This window comes from Lytechinus variegatus, chromosome 4, assembly GCF_018143015.1.
Source record: "Lytechinus variegatus isolate NC3 chromosome 4, Lvar_3.0, whole genome shotgun sequence".
In the NCBI taxonomy this organism is placed as follows: domain Eukaryota; kingdom Metazoa; phylum Echinodermata; class Echinoidea; order Temnopleuroida; family Toxopneustidae; genus Lytechinus; species Lytechinus variegatus.
Genome location: NC_054743.1, coordinates 25177404 through 25202567, shown reverse-complemented (window position 1 = coordinate 25202567; position 25164 = coordinate 25177404). Strand labels below are relative to the sequence as shown.

General features: G+C 38.4%; 1 long non-coding RNA gene across 2 annotated transcripts; it reads right to left on the bottom strand.

Annotated features, from left to right (window-relative positions):
• Positions 1-372: 372 nt before the first annotated feature.
• LOC121413684 lies at positions 373-17039 on the bottom strand. Of its 2 annotated transcripts, none has more exons than XR_005969762.1 (3): positions 16448-17039; positions 13197-13432; positions 373-6912 (listed from the first exon to the last, which is right to left on the bottom strand). It is a non-coding gene; the product is annotated as an uncharacterized LOC121413684 (long non-coding RNA). The 2 variants fall into 2 exon arrangements; XR_005969763.1 differs by lacking the exon at positions 16448-17039 and adding an exon at positions 13701-13879.
• Between the last annotated feature and the right edge of the window lie 8125 nt (positions 17040-25164).

The following is a 25164-nucleotide window of genomic DNA, read 5'->3' as shown; positions in this document are numbered from 1 at the left end:
GAGGGAACCGAGAGAGAGAGGGGGGGGGGGGGGGGGGGGAGACACACGCATTTAATTTACGTCATTATAAACATACTCTTATTTTCGATCCTTTGATCTGTAACGTTTGTTTTTGGACGGTCTATTCTCCGTCTTATACGCACACCCCTCTGCCCTATCTCACTTGATTCCTCCATCTTCTCTCTCTCTCTCTCTCATTCACTCCAAAACAGCCAGACACACCCACCCACACATTTTTTTAAACATACCCTCACTCACTCTCTTCCCACGCACACACCCACATACATTCCATTTATCATCTCCCCCCCCCCCCTTTCTCTCGAAATGCTTGTGTAAAAATGGGGACGCGGAGATACAAGATTAACTGATTAAGCTTTCAAATCATTTTATTTACATCAAAATAAAGAATTTACAGATGCTAATTACAGTCGGTGCAATGAAAGTTTCCCCTTTTCAATTTGGCATTTTAAACATTATTACTTTATGAAAGGGGGATGATTTAATAAACACCAATATTCATAAAACGTAATTCATTGATTCTGAGAGCAATGAGCAAATCAAGTGCTCAGACGCGTAGAATCCTCATCACGGCAAAACTGTGACAAGAGCTCAATTTTATATACAATAACAAATCGTGAAAATCGTTTTACGGATTTGTGAAAAAAAAATTGTATTTGGCCAGAAGCGACTATTTCCAATAGGCTTAAGTTTAGGGATATCCGCAGTTTTTTTGTATACAGTGACCATGGTAACAGCATCGACAAATTACACAACAATGCCAAAAGAAAATGCCCAGCATTCCCAATATGCATCACCCGAAAATGAAATACATTTCTAAAAGAAAAAAAATATATATCGACGGAGCAGTTTGTGAATAATCACAATACGAAGATGCAAATTTCGTATAAAATTTGATACTTGTACCATCATTTCACATGAGAATAAAACAAACTGTGAATAATGCACTATACTAAATATACACTAAACATACACTATCACTACCATGACTATATCACAACTATACCTATTCTTATATCCTCAATCTACAAGAAGAATATTAATTCTAAAATTAGATATACAAAAAGAGATAAAAACCAAAAAATAATCTCGTAATTTAAACATCCTGAGAGACCCCCAATCGTGGACGCAAAACCTTAAGTGATGGGGAAAATTGTATCAGATATCACGGAACATGGTAATTGGTAGTTTTTCTATTACATCAACTATTACAAAAATTATAAAGAGATAAAGGATGTAGAACATCTGCTCATGAAACAAAAAGTGTGATACCGCTAATTCTAAGTTCACTTTCAATGGCACATTTCACATTTTCCTTCTATTAACAATATTTGTCTTAACATGACAATTTTTTTTCTCACGTTTCTACAGCACTTACAAGATAATAGTTCACATATTAAGAAACGTATACTTTTAGTTGGCCTAGAAAATGACCCTGAATACAATAATATTTGTTGCATACCAAAGCCAATTTACACATAATGATAATTATAGTGAATCACACACCTAAATGCAATTTTCATTTTCATCTGAAACATGTGTAATAGCCAATTTGGAGACGGATTTTTTTTTTGGAGGGGAGGGGGGTAATATAAAAGTACCCTGGATGATAAATGTATAAAAAAAACAACAACAAAGGGGGACGAGCTTACACATACACACCCACATTTAAATCCCATCCTCGTTCATTATTTCCTACGTATTATAGAATTGTCAATTTCTGAGAAAAACAACAATCCCACATTCACGAATAAAATGCAAGATTATCCCTTCAAGACAATGGATAAATCATTTGCAGATTTGACACTAACGAGATGAGGTATTGAAATACTTAGTATTTTAAAATCGGGAAATAATCGTAACATTTAAGAAAGATTCTGTAGAAAATCCACTCTTTCGGAAGAATATTTGCAGAATGTATGTTCATTGTTCTTAACATGAAATAATTCGTTTTCGAGTTCGTTTCAGTACAACTGAATTAGATAGGATAGTGATTTCCATTTTGTACAGTAAAGTCACTTTTGACGTTCACATTTGTTCACAAGTCACACAAATATATGAGTGTATTATATGCAAACAACATTATATACATTATCAAATTGGACTTTACATTTGCACAAAATATATATAGGCATTATCTAAAAGATGGCAACTTCAACAGAATGGTACTAAGTGAAATATGGCAATAAAAGTTATAAAATACAAAAGTGCATGCATTCATTCGCTGGAGAAAGGGAGGATTTCGCCTTATGGGTTAAACGGTGCTTGTTCCTCAAATTTCAGCCCTATCAAAATGAAAAATCTCGGTTTACAAACCGGAAAACAAACAGTATTAATTGCTCATGATCAGGAACGAATATGTACAATTTTTAGTAGGTCTGCGATCCGCTTTAACGATTTTCATGTCATCTATATCTACGGTTTTACGCAGCACTGATGTGGTGTAAACTTTGTCTATTAAGTGTGTCGGACACAACCAATTTAGACAATATTTTGTTGCAGCAATTAGTAGATTTAAAGCTACCATACACGTATATACGAATGTCCATCGCGTTTAATATCTATTTGTTGAAGTCGATTTGACAACGGCCTCTCAGCAAACTACTTTATGTTACATTGCAGCAGATCTGTGGTGTATAACCGGTCAATTTGCGTAGTCAGCGCGTAGACACAGTTTGCAGCAGTACGTAGAATTTGTCTCTCCACCTTCATGTTAAATACTTATCAGCTAGTTTAAATTTAAATTAATGCAAGCATATAAAGTAGCATATTAATGAAGCTCGTTTACATTATAGGACTCGATATAAATATAGAATGTAATAAAGAGCATGCGCAGCACTGTGTATGTAGTATAATCATCAGCATAATCATTTTGGAAAATAATAATTTTGATGAATAGCTTGCCCTACAAAGAGTTAATCTACTTTTGATGAAAACTGGTTTCAACCTAACAATAACATTTAAGAGCGATAAAAAAACGAGATTTCTGAGGATTGTTTTTTTCATAATTTCATTTGGCAATCGGACGAGTTTTCCTTAAAGCTAAGAAAGGTAACCGTGATATTCATATTATCCAAATATTTGTAATCTATGCAGCATGCTTTCAGTGTGAGGCTTAAATTAAATCACAACTGTTTAAAAGAACTTTGGAGTTTAGGAACTGCACTTAAACGAAAGGAACTCCTATGTGATATTATACATTTATGAAGGATGTAACATATAAAATGTCATTCCTTCATGCAGCAATAACGTGGTGTACAGGGGACCGTCTACACCAAAAGTTACATCTGAAACGGTCTCCATAGCAGCATATGACTGAACTTTATACTTTGGTTAGAGCAATAGATAATTCATGTTACTGAGATCCTTCACACCCACCAAGCCCCGTTCAGAAATTTTGTAAATACCGTTCAATTTGGAACTTAGGTAACTCTAACCTAATCACATGGGACAATTCTCGTTCGTGCCCGAAGCAATCCGACTTTCTGTAACGATTTTAATGTTGGATATCACTGATTGTCCTAAGCATTCTATAGCTAACGTACCGTTCAATATATGCAAAACAATAATTTGTCATCTTAACAACTAATGCAGCATAATCTATCATACGATATCGTATTCAGTTTCAATGCTATAAGTAACAAGAGTCTAATACAATGTCAGTAATTTTTCACATCATCCAATACTAAACCCTTCTCAGCAAACTAAGTAGGTACGACAGCATTTCTATATCAAAGCAGCATATCATGTTATGGTAACCTCCTATACCACGGACCTAGATCTGTTGATATACCGACACATGTTATGGTAGGAATCGTCTTTTTTACTTAATCAAAATGTGGACAGTGATTACCCCCCCCCCCCCGATTATCTGAAAATGGCAGGGTATAATGACGGACTTACCACAAAATAAAATAATAAAAATAATATAAATATCGACAATCAACGTTTCTAAAAAAAAAATATTTCAGTGGAAATTGCGAACATAAACTACTATGGAAATATTACAAATGAGATCTAGAATGTTTCTAAAATGAACAAGACATAGTGAAAGTGCAAAGAAAAGAAAATGTGTTTCTCCAGCAATGACCAGTCCCTGTGATTGGCTGAAAGTTTATCAGGGTTGCCATGGTAAATGATGACATCACCGGTAATGCGGCGCAGGAAGTTGTCTCAACTCCATCCTAATACGCGCATTAAAAGCAGGTAGAGAAACGGGAAAAAAATGATGAAAATCTACTAAAAATATTTCAAATCAGCACCATTGTCAACAGTTTTGCAAAATAAAATCCGCTTCTAAAAAGAAAGTTAAAAACGGTTTTTAGATTAATAAAACAGGCTTCTTTAAGAAGCAGGTTTTAACATAAGACATTTCAGCATACGTATAAACATATCCAAATAAACCACGACTATTTCAGCATCGATACTAGTATATAATATAGGACCAAAATCATTTAGACAAAAGACTGCCTCATCCTACATTTATGTACAATACGGGCTATCATATCTGAATTCGTCATCCGTTTTTTTGAACACGCTAATTCAAATGGAAATATCAACACACGACGCACACACACTCTCATACACCCCACCCTATTCTTCACTCACTGACGCGCACGCAGGCAAAACAACCGACGCGTCATTTCTCGTACACTACAACACACTCAAATATCAATATACATAAAAAAGTTCATTTCTAAATCTACGACAGTTTTTTGCAGCAATTTCGTGTGGCTTTACATTCCGGCTTCTTCTAACCGTCATAAGGCGTACATAACTCCCTTCCTACATCTCTTAACAATATTCAGTACAAATATATAAACGTTACTCTGATTCAGCATTACATACATTACATAACTTTACATTCATATTTCAGATTCAGTGTTTCGGTGCTATATCCTACGATCTAACTCTACTCTACTTGTATAGTTTACAAAGAATTGCAAAAAATACTAGGCCTTCTGAAACTATGCTTTCATTCAATAAACATAAAAGGTGATGCATTTCTGAACAAACACCGTCAATGAATGAAAACAAAGTTTCCAGACCTATACTACTACTTTAACCTAGTTCTAATCAGCTACTGACGTCAGCTTGCGCATGCGCTATACCAAAATGCTATGTGTGTAATTGCAAATAGATGCCCCTACCTCGACCAACACTGATATGAGAAAATGAATTTTGAAATAAGCCATTATAATGATACACATATTTGTGAAGCTAGCATTATGAGAAAAGCGAATTAGTATATTAAAAAATAAGCACTTGCATACATCGCGCACAAGGGGAAACTTGCCCAAAACACAGACATCGAAAGATACTGTCGCGCCATATTTGGACTTGTCAGAGCCGTTTCTACATTAAGAATGTATACCTGAGATGTCCTTTTGCATTTCAATTGGCTGCGAGATATTCATAGATAAAATCATCTACGAAAACCCTGTAAGAAGGAAAGGAAAGAAAAGCGAGCAAGAGATACAAGCACTTCGAAGGTAAGAAAGAAACTGTAAAAATGTTGATTCTTTGCGCAGTTCTATCTGCACTGAATGATTACGGTGCATTACTTTGGGGTTAATGTGAATTTACAAAGATCAATATATAGGATTTCATGCAAAATATGAACCCAAACATAATACTAGTGGTTGGTGGGGTCGAGAAGCTGACAAGGGAGCAACTGCCTGTCTCAAAAACCATGTCAACACTATCAACAACTTCAAAGAAATTTCTATAGTAAAATATTTAACAACGATTCCTTGTACACAGAAAACAACATCAGTTAAATAGTTTTGGCAATTCTTTTCACGTAACTGTGACCATAGCTGGGACTGGGAGGCATGACATCCACGCACGTTTTAGGAATAGTTTATAGAAAGATTTAAAAGGAAGGAAATACATAAAAAAAATCAACAATTTTACTAAAACTGCGAATACAGACCTCTTACAGAGGAAACACAACGTCACAATAGATGAAAGTCAATAATTTTATAACTTATAGTTTAATCATTAATTACAAAGCTGCTTTATTAAATTGGTTAAAAAGATATGTCAGAAAGATTCTAATAAACTACGTGCAGAGAAGGGGTGTAAAGGTGTAAAATGTGATTAATGTAGAGTCAAGATAGTGTGATGGGGGAAGAGAGTGTGGTAGAGATATATAGAGAGGGAAAGTGAGAGCGATAAAAATATAGAGGATAGAGGAAAACAACTAAACTACAAAGGTGGACTCCAACGCGGACAACAGACTTCTCTCCAGACAGTATTAAAATTCGACAGCCTTCTTCTTCCAGTGGAATCTGATCCGACATCTTTGAAGTCAGAAGACCTTCCGATGGTGATCCAATCCACAGGGTGCAAGGGTCGTAGCTAATCAGTCTAGATAGAAAGCACTGTAAAACTCACGTCGTTACCGCAGCTGACCTCCGAAGTGTTACATCTCCTTATCCTTTCCCGCCAAATATCGTTGAACCGCAAAAGTAGAAAAGGCATCTGTTCTTCCTGACGCCTTAAAATAACCGCATGACTGGGCCTCACCTGAAAAAAAAATCGCACGACACAGCAGCATTTTCCCGAAGCGGGTAAGAGCTCCTCCAGGAACGGACTTGGGGATGGTGTATAAGCTGACTGAGGTTTCGGGATGCTTGCCTTATGTAGCAGTACCCTGGCGTACAAGCACCTTTGGCAGAGCGCATACACAGCTGACGAGGAATTCATGGCTCGACGAATATCACCACACGTGGTGTGATATTCTAGACCACTTCGGCGACGCTACGGAGGATGACATCGGGGCATGGCGACATCTTGGTAGTGAGGCGATGACCGACGCAACGATTTACGAAGCTGGTGTCCCACCTTCTGTCGAAGTTGCTTGGCCATGTTGTCTCCGTGAATGTCAACCTAATGCACAAGACAAAACGATCAAATAAAATGATAACAATGCGATAAAAATGCTGTCAACTATTCGCTATTTACCTTACATCACTGTTTTCAATTATTCAGAATGTATGATAAATTGATAGGTCAATTGCGTGCGTGAGTGGGCGTTGCTGCGGGAGGCGGAGGGATACTTCGCTCACTACTTTCTTTGGTATCAACATGGTTAATACAACTTGAAATTTTCTCCAATATCAGACCAGGAATGTACTGTCAAAACCGTTTCGCGGCATCCGATCATCAGGTCCTGATGGGTTGTCGAGATAAAAAGAAATCCCTTAATGTATTACGAAAAACAAGTCGAAGGCGATATTATATCATCACATTGTCAATTAGCATTGTATTAACAAGAAATAGCGAAAAAAATCAATTTAATCTCGAATGGAATCACTCAAATGGCTGCACGCATTGAATAATGAATGTACAAAAACTTTAAACCTAGCAAATCCTTCAAGCTCCACATCATTGTTGAAGTAAAACTGTGGTCCTGGTCCTGGACCATGAAGTGCAGCGCTTCTAGGAATTAGGCATTTGTGACCCTTTGTGTAGACAATCAATAGTGCTGTGTTTTTACTTGGTCGTATACGCTGAGGGTGTTCCACAGTTCGCATTTTTAGAAATCGGTCTCATTAACAAACAAAGGGAGATAAGCCCACTTTTAGCACAATACGTTTTGAGACAACTGAATATCCCTCGAGATTCACAGAGCTCCGGTAAAAGATGCTAGCTTTGAACTGGCCGGGAGGTAAGAAAGCAACAATATTCGAAAACAAGCAACCGTGATCCATGAAAGGCAGTATCCTTGGTGTTTCGCTCCCTTTTTTCACAATTTCTCGCTATCGCCGTCCATGAAAATGACCTACGACTTTCAGCAAGTTTCTCAATATAAAAAACAAAAAACAAAAAAAAAAAAACAGAAGTCTGTTGTGTGTGTATATACCGAAAATTCCCAGTTCATGATTGTATTTGAAGAAAATAAGAATGTGGCTGGCACCCATCTAATCTCTTGAGGTGAATAAGACCATGTAGTAGGTCCATGATGACATACAGAATAGAATGTTGCCACTGTAACCATTGTGTACATGAGCGCGGACAATACACTTCTGAAGATGAATGTACAATTAACACTGCATGATCGTGATGATGACTTCATTCATGAACTCTACCTGAGCTTGGGTGAGTAGACATGACCAACGAGAGTTTGGAGGAGGCGGAGATCTCGTGGTCGACTCATTCATGACTCATCCTACCTATGGATGGTAATTTGGGTAATTGATGCGAACAATGTGCCTCGCACGACACCGATTGATGGCGTCCGTACGACATAACGAATGCTCGAGGTGACATGCCCAACAAAAATAAATGAATGAAATCGGAATTTGATTTAAAGCAAAGACGCGGGTTTCCCCCGAGTCGCAAAAGAGAAACAAAGATTTGTGATACAAGATTGAGAGTGAGTATGAAGGGGGTGACTTGCACACGTTTGAACCTAACATTGTCTTCAGGTCAAGTATGATTACAATTTAATTACGAGAAAGATGCCAATGAACACGAAACCTGTAAAAACAGTACACCACTAAATAATACTACATCAATGTACTGTTCAAAATCATGTTAATACTTCTGCAATCATTGGGTCTATGAAGTCAGTAGGAAATTGAGAATATTTACCTAAATCAATATTAATAGTCCCCGAAAAGGCGAAGTAGTAACGCAATTTCTTAGTCTTCATCTTCCTATTCTAAACCGAAAGCAAGGCGTCAAATACCCCTAACGCCTCCACCCTATTATTTCAGAGAATCAATGGGCAGTGTCCATTGTTCAGGGGATAAAATGGGCTGTCTAAATCCGAAGTGCATTGAATTGCCAAACGAACCGGGCCATGACCACAACAAATGGTACAACCTTCAATCTATACCAGCTTCTAGGTTAAGTCGTAATCAATAGTAGCATTGGTCAGTGGAAAAGTGTGACGTAACGAAAATAAAAGGGCAATGGGGTTCACAAAATACCGTCGATACGGTCGGTGGATTTATCAGGAGATTTGAGATGAAATATAGGCCTACTACTTGAACGAATAATACTCAATACAGTAGGTTACATCAACGATTTAGAGTCGTTAGACTTAAGACAACATGCTCGCTATTTGACTTACTACGAATTATGGGGATCGGTCAATACGGATCGATTTAGTTGGTATGACTGATCACAAATCTTGTTTTATATTCACATGAAGTAATTAAATGGGTAATTGCTTGTCGAGTACCGACAGAAAATGGACGGCATCTCACGATTTTACATCCCAAAATCTATTCAAAACGATGTACAGATCATAACTGCACTTAACCAACCGACATAACCATGAATATGATGAATCGCCGAATTCTGTTAGGAATTCATATCTGTTTAGAATTCGGGCATGTCCAATACAAAAAATAAACAACTTGCATATATGTGTGTTATTATGCCACACAAGAACTCTCTGATAGATCGAAGCAGCGAAATGTAGCACTATCATCAGCGAATTGACGCATTATCAGCAGGGGCAGTGCGGAATAATGAACTTCAGTTGAACCCTATTTTCCCGCCAAATCATGCATCTCACAGACGACATGGCAACATTCAAGCAACTATCGCGCTTCAATCGTCAGGTTATCGACATAAATAATGCAGAAGAGAGACCGGGCCCAAAGCCAAATGTTGTTTGGGTTTACCGACCCTCGCTAATTCTGTCAAGTTTAAAGATTTCATGGACCAATCCTGATTGTCAGACACAAAAACGTTTCGTTTTTTTAAAAGACGAATAGATAACATAGATTGTACTTTCATTTTGGTTTAACATAGACTATGACTAAGCGATGATTCACCGTACTCATAATACCCATACCTAACCGCGATAAAAATCGATATATTGTCAGGTTCACGTGGAGTATGTCGCATTGCAATGAAGCCATGAAGGTCTTGGTTGAAAAGTAAATTTACACAACTCTTCTGTCACGATATTTATATGTGTTGCAATTCATTGACACGAGAATACAAAAAAAAAACACCTAACCGAGCAGAATAAGAGAAGACACGATGAATTATTTTTTATTTCACTTTTTGCGGGGGGCGGGGGCACACATCCGTAAAAAGGTGAAGATGAAAGCTGTTCTTGTATAGACCAATTGCGTTATGTAAAATCTGATGTCCCAACCCCTTAGAATCGTACAACACGTTGGATGGATTTTTTTTTCTTGGAGGACTGGATGTACACCTCCACAGTTTGCTGCGGTATTTTTTGTATTAGTTATTTCCTGTGAAAGAAAACAATTGTTAACAGCAGTAATCGAGCAGGGCCAAAAACAAAATCTAGCTAGTTGCTTGGGAAGTAGGGCATTTCAACGCGATGTCAATGAAACGAAAAGCAGGTCAGTTCCAATTCGATTTAATGCATCCTCCTTTCAAAAGTCCTCGATGTCAACTCTTGGTGTACAATTTTACTGCTTGGTCAATTAAACGGAAAATTCAATCCCTAATATTGTCAAAGATTAACGTGTTATGGCACTGGTTACTTCATTTTTTGCTTCGCTTTCTAAGTTTCAGTCATCATCGCTACCGGTGTACCAAGTTGAGAACAAAGCCTGGGTAAAGAAGGGGGCGAGAAACACAATCTCCATGATAATACTGGACCCACCCTAATGTCGTTTCCAGAATATTCTTAATAATCACTTAACTAATTTCAGTAATTGAGGTTGCTCATGACATATAAACATTCACCTGACGGATGTCGAAGTAGTCTTCTGGGATCTATCCAGAAATTAAATTGCATATATTTTCCGTGTGACGCATCAAGAAGATCACCTAGAGATAGAGCCACCCATCCCAGAGCTTTTGTAATTAGTGAATGGTCAAAATTTGGTTTCCAGACCAGGATGGGCAATGTAGGTCAGTTCATACTATAGGGACAACACGGTTAACAACTGGGTCAGTTCATAATCATGAATATGCAATACGTAATGCTGTTTTGAGTGCATGGCCAAAGAAGGGTGGACATGCGAGTGACATTGTGATGTAAGTCACTCTACACAGTTCCCTATCGTGAATATGCATCACGCATGTTGACCAATAACTGGCAGATTCTGTTCGGATCCTTTGACACGGCACAAGTGGGTCACTTGATAAGGGGTCACTCGGATAGAAGTGGAGGCTCGAATGCAGGTCACCAGGCAGGGTTCAACGTTGGTCGAAGATAGCTGCTCACCCCATTGGTCAACGAAACAGGCAAAGCACGCCCATTTTACTCCTCGTTTGTATTGTTTCATAGAAATATCATAAATAAGAGTTGATTGACAGAGACCAATAATATTGAATGGGTACCCAGCTGTATATGCTTCCGTTGCCATAGCATCGGAACTGCATCCGCACTGCCAAATCACGAAGAGCGTTTAATGAAGATAAATTGCGAACTCGGACGGGTCAAATTCGTCCAGCTCCATAGAGCTAGCCAGGAGTGGTGACCTTATGAATTCGACATACTTTTGATATCCACCAACTACCCTCTCCGTAGAAGGGCTCCAGAACAAGTGTGGGCTACAGAGATCCACGGGAAGAAAACAATGGCATTGAGAATGAGCTCCCCAGTATTGTGGGTGTGTATTCCCCGTTCTGTGCAAGCAGGACAAGACAAACCTCAAACAGTTTGATTTAGGATGCTTATTGAAAATGAGAAAGACTTTCATAATCATGATAATCGCGTCCCGGTATCATTATTGGGATGATGCAAATACGAAAATCTCCTCATCAACGGAATCGGTTACCTGTTAGTTTTGTGGAAGCGTGAACATTCTTCCGAAATAACATTTCTTAGTTCTCGACCGGAGATTCTCTACAACTAAGCAATCGCTTCAAATTTGCATATTTCTCGAAAACCTCAAATTATGCAACCCGACGTGCAAAACAAGTCTCGACTCGCATTGCACAAAATGTTGCATGACATTAGAGTACATGACTTCAACAGATTCACCCAGACTGAAATATACACGCAGGCAGCATAGAAACTATTCCGAAACCTTCATGACTCGTCAGACAGTTGAACTGTATGTGAACTTGTGACGTCATTCTCTCCCACTGAGGAAACAAAGACAAAGAGCATGGCGGTCTCGTCCATTGCCGAAGAGGAGCTTGAAAAAGAGGGAAAATTTCCAAGCTCTGCTGCTGAAACATTAAAAACTCGGAACAGTACGTTGTTTATAGCTGTTGTATTATTTATCATACAGATATTGATATACAACCGTAAATTTGTAGAATGACAACTGGGTTACGATGGGGGCCGTGTACACATGCAAACATCCAGCTCATTGCTTTTAAATGCAACGGACCTGCCGGAATTTTCGGCGGGTTCGGGCAAGGGGTAAATAAATAAAGGCTGCACCAGAATGCTTCGTCCCCGAGAGTTATGGGGTAGAATAAGTGACTGCATGACCCCCATCTAGCTGACTGGCGCTGCATTGCCAATGGCCGCATGAACTCTGTTTGAACCGTCCTATTTTGTATTCATTTCATCCAGATAGGCACGGGGAATTTGCGTGCAAAAAGCCGTTCATCTCCTATACTGGCTTGCAGTTTATAGAGTCTGTTGAATGCATTATTGGCCGGGAAAGAAGCACTGTTTGACGCACGAGTTTTGAGCGAGGAACCGGAGGCTTTCCGATTCTAGGTATGGGCGGACCAAAGGTGATATTATTTACATTTTCTGGTATATTCCTTGTCCAGAGATAATACCAGAACCCAATTCTCTCTAATACTACAACTCCACAATCAAAATCAATGGTAAATTTTCTTTAAAAAAGTCCAACATGAATACAAATCTTCGTCTTCCAATTCCAGAGTAATTTCAAACTGAGTTTATAATATCATGTTCATGGTATTCTTCAATTGAAGTTCAACGGTACACAACTACAATGATAAAACGAACTGATAAATGGATATCACATATACGTCTGGTAGTTACAAATACAAATCTCTACAAATCTGCACGGCTTTCTAATATCGGTATTTACCATGTGATTTAATAATATTTCATCAATTACCAATTCAAAACTGGAATATCAATAACGTGAAATTATATTCCTATCATTCAAGATCCATAGACGTGCATGTGTATTGTTTAATAGGAAGATAATGGATTATGTTCATGTGATGATGTTCCTGCACAGAACCTAATTTAGAGAATGACTTCAATATCAACAAGTAAAAATTCAACTCACCATTTTGGTCAGCCTTTTGTTCAAAGAACCCTTCGTCACCGACCTTCTACACGCCCTTCAACGAACATTTCGTCATTGGGATGAATAGGACTGATGTCGGAACAACGTCGTGTAGCTAAGTCGGCCCAGCAGTCGAGGGAGATCGTCCTGTTAGGATGTCGTTGACGGTGAGCCTAAAGCCCCTGGCTTTGACTTCAGATATCCTGAATTACAGGACTACGGAGGCGCATCGGTTTCTGTCCAAGAAAAGATGAGAAACAAAAGATTACTGGAATGGTTGCGGTGCACATGGAAATGAACAATACTTGGTTGGACTAGAACCCACTGAAATAACATTTGAGCGAAGTACATAAATGGCATAAATGATATAGAAACTAATTTCCTACAATCGTGAAAATATGACCTTCGACATCTTTATGGCTTAATCCGCCTGATCACAGACAGTCAATCCAACAAAGTAATATTCATTTTAATTCCTCCACCGACTAGAAAATTGTGGCCCACCTTTGCCAAAGCCTGCCAGAGTCTGACTCAACTATTCTTAATATCCTCGTTATACCACAAACAAAGTATTTCTCAGTCTTCCAACGAGCGCAGAGGTTTTCCGAGAAATCACAAACTCCAGTCGACCACAGCGAGTCACCAGCTAAAATGGATAAACATGCTTTGCGGCAGCAACGTGCGACTAGACTCCGACCGCGCGAGCACGCACGGAGGGTATGGATTTGAGGCCGTGCAGATCTAGCACAAAGTACATGTGGGCACAGACTGCGACACAGGGCGGGCAAAGTGCTTCTCTGGCCCCTCCCACTAAAACCAAAGCATCATCGAGATAAGGATCGGGATAAGGATAAAGCGATCCTCGTCGACGACGAGATCGACACAAGTTTTTGGATCGCAGAAGTCGGTCTAAAACGCAAACCCTTGGATTTAATTATCAGATTGATTGAGAGAGAATGAGAAGGGTCGCGTGACAAGAAGAGCTAGAGCAAATGCCGATTTCTTTTATTTTCAAAAGACATTGTCAATGTTGGCGCTCTGTGTATGTATATTCAGAGAAAGCATATTATTGCAGTCGTATCCAGGCCACAGAAAAAGGCGTGAATGGCGATTTTTTACTGAGTGCCGAATCCTGATTGGGTCGACTGAAGCAAAGGTTTCTCTCGAATTTCCAAAACATGCAATGAATGGAAAAGCTGTTTGATTTTTTTTAACAGTGAAATATAACGACGGAATATGATACATAATATGTCGCATCGATTGTTTTAATGCAAACAGCCAATACAAACACGAATAAGGTTTTATTATCTTCTGCTTTTGTTAAATTGATGCCTAATATATATTTTGTTCATATCCAAATGTGATATTAAATCTATATATAAAAAAAGAATAATAATCTCTGAGAAAACTGTCTTTATCACAGGAATTATAGGATACTAAATGCTAACTACTACCTGGTAGCATCTACAGGTAGGCCTATATGAAATGTTCTCAGTATCTATTCTAATTTATCCGGCTATTTATTTATTTCATTTCCAGGCAAAAGACAAGAATATGTACAAGAGGAAGAAATTATCAACGACTATTCTGAGGATGACAAAGAAAACCTATTTTCTGTTATAAAGCTCTCCTCACTAGTCGGGGCTTACAAATATACAAAAATAAAATCGGTATAAAATGACAATATCATGAATATGCATTACTTATTAAAACAAAGCACCTAATAATAAAGAGTTTGTTTAATGGCCTACAGTACACTGTAAAAACTGTGGTGTTAAAACTGACACGAACTGGTGTTAATAGAGGACCACACCCTGAGGTGTTGAAATAACACCCTAGAGATTGAACATAACACCAAAGAGTGTAAATGTAACAACCATAGGTGTTGTAATAACACCTATAGGTGTAAAACTAACACCACCAATTTAACACCGGTGTGGTGTGGTCCTCTATGTACACTGGTTAACACCACAGTTTTTGCTGTGTACAGGCAGGAGCGCAATAATGTTTCGATGGGCAAGGATCAGGGAGGATTGATCTCGTAAGAAGCCCCTTTTTTCAAGCGATTTGCGATTCTGTAAATCTTTTTTTTTATTGGACGCCGATATACTAGGTCCTACCATGGACCTAGGTCCATGGTCATACAATACTAAATTTCTTCTGCTAGTTTGGCCAAGATGCACTCGAATAAAGCACGTTTACAGCCCTGGCAACCATGGTCGGTCCACGATATTGGACCAGTGATCAAAATAAACCCATGGTTTTTAAATAGCAGAGCAAAGAAAAGAGAATAATCATGAAAGCTGTTTCATATTAGCCTGGGTTTAATTCAAACTCTGGTTGAAAGTTGTTTTTTTTTTAAGGACAAGTCCACCCCAACTTAAAGTTGATTTGAATATGAAGAGAAAAAAACCCATCAAGCATATAACACTGAAAAATTAAACCAAATCGGATGTAAAAAAAAGGTTTTGACATTTTAAAGCTTCGCTTAATTTCACAAAAAAAAATTATATGCACATTACAAAATGATGAAGAGAGTGATGATGTTCATCCAGTCATTAGTTCTTTTGTATTTCATTATGTCAAATATGAAATATTCTAATTTTCTCTTTATTGTCCCGTGACACACAGTTCTATTCCTTCCTGAACATGTGGTATTACCATTGTTTACACATTTTATGAATAATTAAAGTTGGTCCTCAATGTCAAATCTGTAAAAACAGAAATATTGTAAAAAAATGAAAAACAAAAGATATAGTGAGTGATGGAAATCACTGACTCTCTCATTTGCATGTCACTGATAACTGTTTTGTGAAAAATACATGTAAGCGAAACATTAAAATGTCATATTTAAATATACTTCCAAGTTTGATGAAATTTTCAGCGTTATGCTTGTTTGATTTTTCTCTTTTGATTCAAAAGTGGACTTGGTCTTTAACTGGGATAGCCAATGGTTACAAATAATCTCAGAATAGTGATCTTCAATAATTAAGTCAGTACAATTTGTGCTAAATTCTTTCATAACTATCTGGGAATCAGGTTCATGTTTAGGTAACCAACATATATATTAGAAAACCAAAATAATAATTATTTCCCACCATTCAAGCATATGGGGACAGAACACAATAAACATATAAGTAAATACATTCGAAAAAAGTTGACATATTTGGCCTCCAATATTACTTTTATTAAAGGGGGACATTATTTTCTAAAGTCCATAACAAGGGAAAGTGAAAGTTAAACGAACTTACCAGAAGGTGCATGGGGCAAGAGTCCACAAAGAATTTAGTGGTGGTCAAAATGATGTCATCCTCCTTTCCATGGTAGAGTCGTACCATATAGGAACAACGTATATCACCACATAAGCGACCACACTGGCTGAACAAAGTAATACACGGAAGAAATGTCTGCGGTTTGAATCTAGTTGATGCGGTATCAATTCATGTTATTTGGCGGAAAGACGTTTAGGATTGTTCACTTCTGGAAGATCGAGATATGGAAGACTGCATGAGAATCGTTTGCGGATCTGCAGGAGACAATAACATTTTTTTCCGCGAAGAAGTCCAAGCACCGGGCATACAGTGACCCCTCCATCGGCTGTACTCCAACCAAGCCGTCTGGCCGGGCAGCTGACCACTGAAACAGAATGGTCAAGCGCCCGGCTGGCTGGTGAATGGTCAAGCGCACGGTCAAGAGCGTTTGTAGCCCGGCGTGTGAGGTAGATTGTCTGACTCGTTGCTCGCACGAATGTCCATATTTATAACCATTTTGCGGTCATCTAGCTAGGTCATCGAGGCGATAATTTCAAAATCGCGCACGGTGAACATGAACAAACTGCCCGGAAGTATTGTTATTGACCATTCATTTGAGTGCGTGCGTGTGCGACTGGGTACGCATAATCTCTCTCTCTCTCTCCTACTGTTGAATGACCGTGGCCGAAATGGCCGTATGAGTTCGAGGTCAACTTATTAGTCTGCCGACACAGACCTCGCAAATCACGACTGTGGATTTATATTTTTCATAATCTCATTTTCTTACCTCCCTCAACATTTTTTACAATGTATGAATATACCACTACTCCCGGTCGCCAAAACCAAATAGAAATCTGTACGAAGACCTGATAAGAATTAGGAACTGCTTTAACAATGATTAGCATACGACATCGTGGACTTGATACTAGACCAATCTATGTAATTTAACGCTCAGCTTGTTGCATTATTCGCAACACACATTCGTGCTCCCTTTATCCGTACTATGGTCGGTCTTTTATTTCTTCAGAGCCCCCCTCCCCCTCCCCCACCCCCGCCTCCGTCTTTTTTTTTCCATTTTTGTCTTCATCGAAAGAATCTTGTCAGCCATGTCATGATTATTCGCGTAGTTGGTGTACGACAATAACTGTCTTCTACCCCTTCTACCTATTTGGCCTGATCATGCTTTCCACCTCTGATCTTTTCTCCCATACTCCATTTCTTTCTTTCTTTTTTTTTTCTTTCTTTTCTTTTTTTTCTTTCTTTTTCTTTTTTTTCTTTCTTTCGTTATTTGTTCTTTCTATGTCTCTTGTGAACCCTCTCCCTTTTTTAACATACATCTACACATTGCGAATTGCCCGCTATCACAGCTGACCATCTGTACAATTATTGGTCAAGCCGCACCCCGCGCTAGTCGAGTCAAGAACGAGACCCCCAGGCTTTTGTTACGCAGTTTAGTTTCATCTTTTGCCACATCCCAAAAATATTCATGATGGGCCTTTTAATGCATTTTTATTTTCCTGAGAGAGATGAGGAGGCGGTTGGATGGGGGAGGGGGGGGGGGGGAGCGGAGTGTAATCGCGCATCACAGTGCAGGTTCACGTGAGGCCAAGGTCTCCTCAGGTCATTTCTCGATAGATGGGCATTGTCTGTGGACATAAAAATGTGTGTGTGTGAGAGAGAGAGGGGGGGTGGATGGTGTAATTATACAAATGCCTGATGAACATTATTTATGAAGAATTAAAAAGGACGACTTTCACCATGCAGGCTTATCTGGAAAAGAGTCTATATAGGTATATACCCTTCTCAAAATAAAAGGCAGAAACAGAAATGCATCATTACTCAACTTTTGATTAAAGTTGGCAAATCTTGGAGCAGGAATCTATGAGATGATGAAACAGGTATATCTCACACGACTGGCCATCTTCTAATATATTTTCCAAAAAAAAAATGGTTATAGGTATACTAATTTAGAGATCGAATACGTATCTCTATCGCTCATGTTATTTAAGAGCAATTAACAAGCATGCAAAATATTCAAATTCACTTTATTCACATCCATAAAAAAGGGTAGAAAATATACAATAATTACATAAACATGATAAAAATCAATCAATACATAATTGAAAATCAATATGACAAAAGAAAATGGTAAAAACCAATACGCAGTGGATGTAGGGGATTGGCAAAGGCCAAAGACCTATCGAGGCCAATCCCCCTTAGTTCTGCGCAATGGTTAAAAACAAAATTATACAAAATAACAGTAATTGAACAGTCACATGTACACCCCCCCAAAAAAAATATGATGACAATAACACCAATAATTTTTACTTGGTTTACAACATGCACCCTTCAACAAAAGGGCAATTTCCTGATTCGAAGAACAATCATGACAAAGGGATGAAGGAAGGTATAAAATGGAGAGGGGCCGGAATGGGGCAGATGGGAGGTACATGCGGGGTACATGTAGATGAAATAGAGGCTGGAAACACTGCAATAGACAGAAGTTGAGAATTTGGGAGTTTTGAAAAGACGAAGAGTGACCCAGAGAATAACAAGGAAGATAGAGGGGAGGGGGGGGGGTACAGACGGCGTAAAGGGAACATCGCAATCAATCAAGGAAGATCGGGGACCCCTATAGCGCTTTCGCTCCAAAACCAAAATGGTCTTGGAACAAAGGCATGAAAAATTGATTTTGAAATATGAGCGCGCTCGTAAAAAGAGAGAACCGTTGAATTTGACCAACATATATGTAAATCAGGGTGATCTCAATTATGTTGTTACTCGCCGGACAAAGGGAACTACTGACCACTAGAATAAGACTGACCGGTGCCCACGATAGCTGTTGAAATACCGCTGTCACTCGACAGTCGACGGGGGTCGACGGACGGGAAAGGGAGGGGTATAGTATTGAAATCTTAACAGTCCTTTGATTGTCCTTTGTTCAGATCGGGCAATATTGCCCAGATAAATTCTTAAAGGACAAGTCCATCCCAACAAAAAATTGATTTGAATAAAAAGCCGGATAAAAAGACAAAATTCAACAAGTATGAAACAAATTATGACATTAATAAAGTTTCGCTTAATTTCACGAAACAGATATGTATGCATCATGGTTATGCAAATGAGGGGATTGACGACGTCACCCACTCACTATCCTTTTGTATTTTATTACATGGAATATGAAATATTCTTAATTTCTCCTCATTTTCAAGTGAATCATGTTTGATTTTTCTCTACTGATTCAAATCAATATTTTGTTTTTATAGGGTGGACTTGACTTTAAAGGAATATTTTCATGCTCTAAAATAACGCTAAAACCATTCTTTTCCTTCGATCCAAATTTTGCTATTTAGTAAAAACGATGCAAACAAGACAAATATATGAAGAGAATAATTATGTCCTTGAGTTTGAATGATTGCTGGGCATTTTAATGTTGGGTTAATATAGTTTTGGTAAATCTACAAATATATGCTTTCAAAATTTGGATTTATTATGATAAAATAGAAGATAACGCTGTAAAATACACATCATTTGATACATGGCATCTACAAATAATTATGATACTGTTTAAGAACTAGCATACACAAAAACCAGCTCGGTTCGAGATAGTACCAAAATGTAGGCCCTATCGTTTTCACGATTACTAGTACTGTACTAGAAGTCCTTTTCAGGTCAGTATTTAAACTTGAATTTCAGCTTATGCTTCGCGCTCCCATTGTTCGATGTTAATCGAGTTTTTTTTCAATGAATTATTTGACCTGAAAACGGAGCATTTTAAGCATTTTATTTTAAATCAGGAACAAGATGCATATCCTTTTAAACAACACCATGGAAGGGTGGGAGTGCAAGCTAAATATATTTGTGTGTACATGGTGTATATATTGATTAAAAAAGGTCATTTTAAATCCCTTATGATCCTCATGGATATGATCTCATTAACATGAATAAACATGCAATATGATTCAGCAATACTTTGATTGTTTTGTATCGTGTTTGATTCTTCAAGCTATCCATTCCATTCCTTGTTTTTATTTGGCAATAAGTCGTGATTGACTATTTTTGCCACTCACTGTATAAAGAGTGGGGTAACAATTTTATTCATTATTACTATTTTTAATTTATTGTTTTCCCTTTTTTATTATTTCTTGTATATTCATTCTTTTTTTTCTATGAAAAAACGATGCTAATCATTAGCATGATTAGTCTCAGCTACAGCCTGGGGGTATGCAATGGTGGTTTTTCGTCTACTTTGTACTGCATTTCATGTAATAATGAGTTATTTTGAATAGAATCTCCCATGAGTGTTGTTCTAGAAACGAAACAGAAAGTAATGTGTTTGCCCCAACGATTGTGGTCAAAACGAACAATGTATATTTCGACAGATGGATCGAGACAGGGGCCGCGGAACGGTTTTCAAAGTGGGGGCTGACCATGCACAAAATCACAATCATAATCATTCTTACGTTTTTTTTGTACACGGTTTTGGAAAAAGGTGGCGGGGCTGAAGCCCCCCCCCCCCCCCCTCCGCTTCCGCGGCCCCTGCGAGAAACAAGATTTCAGAGTGTTGGAGCTAGAGGAAGGAATAGAAAGTTGTATGAAAACTGGAAAATGGAGTGGAGGATAAGGAGTTGGGTTTGAGCACATAATGTGATTGTCAATTTATTCATCTGTCTTGGGACATACCACGATTTATAACTTTTAGTAGCTTGCATGTGATGTGTTTTGTTCATATGACATATGTTCTTCCTGGTGTCATAAAAGGGTTTGTTCAGTCAGACTATACGCATCAGGTTCGCCGGTGGGATGTATAGTCTGCATCCTGCAAGTATACAAACCCGAATCTGTTATTCCAGTCACATTTTACTATTTTTTTAGTCTTATATCACTAGGACAGAGATATTCATGACTAGAATATACGTCAGTATTGTGACTAGAAATATCAGTTGCACACAGCTGACTACTGATCTAGTCAATTTGACAGATTGTCTTGAGGGTGCATTTTTTTGTTGTTGTATTTGTTAACATTTACAAACAAGGGTCTGAATCTGTATACTAGGTGATTGGGAAGAAAGAAAGAGAGGGAGAGAGCGAACGAAAAAAATCCATGCATTGAGGAAATGGAATTAGACCACTGGTCAGCGATGAAAACAGTGCGTGGGCGTCAAAAGTTCATCTGACCATCGGGCTTACTGTCCATTCTCTCCGGACAATAAGGGATTACTCCGGAATGTCAAGTCATCAAACTTGACCCAGAACCACAGTGGAGGTCACTTCAAAAGTTCGTAGGTCCACGGCCTCGAACTTAGCCCACTTTGTCGGTCACCTTCTCTAACGGTCAGCAGGTTATTTGCTTCAGGCTATATAAAATAACAAAACGGTCAATAGTGTTTATAAATATTGTTTGAGTTCTTTCGGGGTTGGGTGGGGGAGCGGATAATGAAATGGGTTAAATGAAAAGGAAGCGGAGAAAACGAGGTCATATGTGGCATAATTTTTAATTTCAGAAGTCGATGAAGGGCGGGGGTTCGGAATCTGCACTCATCTGACCCATCGAGGCGAAAAGAATGAAATAAAAAAAACATGGCAAAATCCTTCTCCCAAACTGCACACAGAAAACATGATAGACAACAAACTATACACACCAAACATTGCAGGAACATTCTGAACCGATTCGTATATAAGCAAAATATACTGGGAATACTTAACCAACAATGTTGTCAATGACCCTTTCCAAAACAAATCAATATTAAGAACATCATAAAAGAATCCACACTGTAATTAAAATTAATTGACTCGTATAATACGACTCAAAACATTATTTTGTGCTTGCGATTAGTTTTTATATTTCATATTTTATTTCAGCGGGACTGGTCAAGAACAATCCCTCTGGATCCACTCTCGAGCTTTTGTCTTCATTTATCATTGAAAGACTTGAAACAATTCTATTTTACAGGCATCAGTCTTCTGAAAGTGTTTGAAAGATCCCCCATTGGATATCTTGACATTATACCTATCGCCTCTCATATTTTCACGCTCTCTCATCTCCATTGTACTATACACATTGGCCTGGGTCCTCTTTTTTAGGGGGGGGGTGTTTACGTTTTATATATGAATACACGCGCACACACACACACTCCCTCACACAAAAACAACTACAACGTATACATATCAACAGGAATATATAAGCCCTTCAACGGCAAGCCGAAAGTAAATTAAAGAAAAAGAACACCGTTTTAATACAGCCATACTACTCACACTTTGAAAACACACCCCACCACCTGCCTCGCACCCTCTTTCTACGTCTAATGAAAGTTTGCCCATCTACCTGTATTATCCTCCGGTATTCACGTACATCAATTTGAAATAATTCATTATGAATAAAATACGTCGGGCATATCATAGAAAATCTGACTCTATGGTCAGGCAGATCGACAGTGAATCAACCAATAGAAGCGATGCTATCTTTTGCCGACATCTACAATTTCCACATATCGGAAAACAAGGATCGAGGGTTTTGGTGAGAGAAGAAGGGGAAGCCGAGATGTCCTCATTGTGTCCTCAGTTGTCCTCTACATGACCCCATCTTCAAGCTCTGTCTCAAGACGATGATATCCCTCCGCCAAGAAATCAACACACGCATGTACGAATGACCCAGATTGTGTGCACTGCACTCCAAGCAATAAACTCCGCCCTCGTTTTTCCGCCTCAACCAGAGAAACAACATTAAACGCACAATGCACAAGCCCACACCCGCACCGCTCGCACGCAAGATGCGCACACACGAAACTTATCTTGGCCACTTCAATCCATTCGTGCAGCTTTACAAATAGGTTCCAGGGGTCGCAAGTTCACGTCCTCATACTTGGCCTAGATATATTACTCATCGTCCATTCAGCCCTCGGGTTAGGGAATGATGAGCTGGAAAAGGGAGAGATACTCAGAAATCTACCGGTCAAGCGACACCTTAACGACGTCACAGGGGAAAAAAGTAGGTGACTGGTCATCGTAAATTATTCAACTGACCATTGCCAATGTCATTAGTCTCGAGTGCCAGACTTTTTGATCCTTAAAATATCCCTATGTACTAATCGATTATTGTTTGTGTATTTATTTGAGTATGATTAGGACTGCCTGTTATTACGATGAAATGAATTTTTAGTTATTGTCTCGGCCACACACAACGATGAATAAACACAGTATAATACAAAACCTCCGCGTATCGGAAACCCCAGAATACGAACAAACAAATGAAACGGGTAGATAGGCGACAGGCCTACAGCAGAAATGGATAATTAATATTGTAGAAATTCATTTGGACATTTGCTGATCATTATAAAAAAAAAATGAAGTAAGAGACATGCAGAGAAACATAAAAACGTGATTTTAAATAGGTTATGTTGATTATTATATACTGTAGAGCGCTTAGAGACTTCTGACAAAGTAAGTATTAAGTGCTATATAAGCAAGTATAATGCACAAACGCCCGTTACAGCTTAGACCTATCATTGAACTCTACATAACAGTAAAGGACCCCCCCCCCACCATATGTCAGGTAATCGATTCATAAATGAATGGATAATTATATTTATGAAATAAACAGATTAGTGAATAAATGGACGAGTATAAATAGAAAACTACACTAAATGAACTACATTTATATAAATGACAAATTTATGGAGGAAGAAACCTTTAAACTACGATAAAACGAACACATCGCGCCTTTCAACCTGAACATGAAAATATTACAATCAATCCTTCAACAAGAGTATTAAGTTTTGACAATGGTTAACTTTTTATGATTTTTTTTCAAAAGGCCTTCCTGCGTAGACTAGTTTTCATTTCTTGGCGGCGAGCCAAGCAGCTCTATATTTCATTTTTCGCGGTACTTGACCGATCTGCTTTATTGTTACGTATGTTTCGATCGGGTCACAAGTCCACAGCCTTGCACTTCACCCGCATTCTTGCTCTAAACCCAAAGAAAGAATGACCTCTTTCCCTAATTGATGTTATCCCCTCCCCGCCCTCCTGATTTTACTTTCTATTTTGATAGGAGCCAGACCTTAAAAAAATCTTATGTCATGAATTTGTGACCTGGTTCTCTAATATATCCGTGTGGTGATTAGTAACGTTAGAAATTGGGATTTCCCTCGTTTAGGAAGTTTTTCATTTCGAATGCTTGTCGACAGTGGTTATAGTGCTATGGGGGGGGGGGGGATATTAGTTGAGGAAAATATGGCAAAATTTACAAACGAAATAATATATTTCACAAAATGGGGGGGGGGGGGATCGAGGCGCAAGACCCGGAAGAAAGAAAGAGGAAAGATACCACAACTAGCAGTCTGGGTCGTTGCAACTTCATACTACCCGGGTTTTTTTTTGCGATAATGTCCCCTTTAATTAATGAGGAAGTTCACCATGACGAAAAAAAGTTTGTTGAAAATTTGAGGAAAATCCATCGAAGGAAAAAGAAACATATTGGGATGATAGTCTTTGATTTGTGACGACCTATATACGAGCAGCTGCTCCATCTGTTATCCAATATAAAATGTATAAATTTCAAACTTTTAATGGTTCGCGATGACTCAATTTTAAGAGATAAGAGATTGTGAAATGATATTCTAAAGGTACAATAAATTAAGCACTGTCGGGCAGTAGACAAAGTTGATGTAGACCAATCTGCAATCATCTACATTAATCTATTATGCCTAAAATAAGTA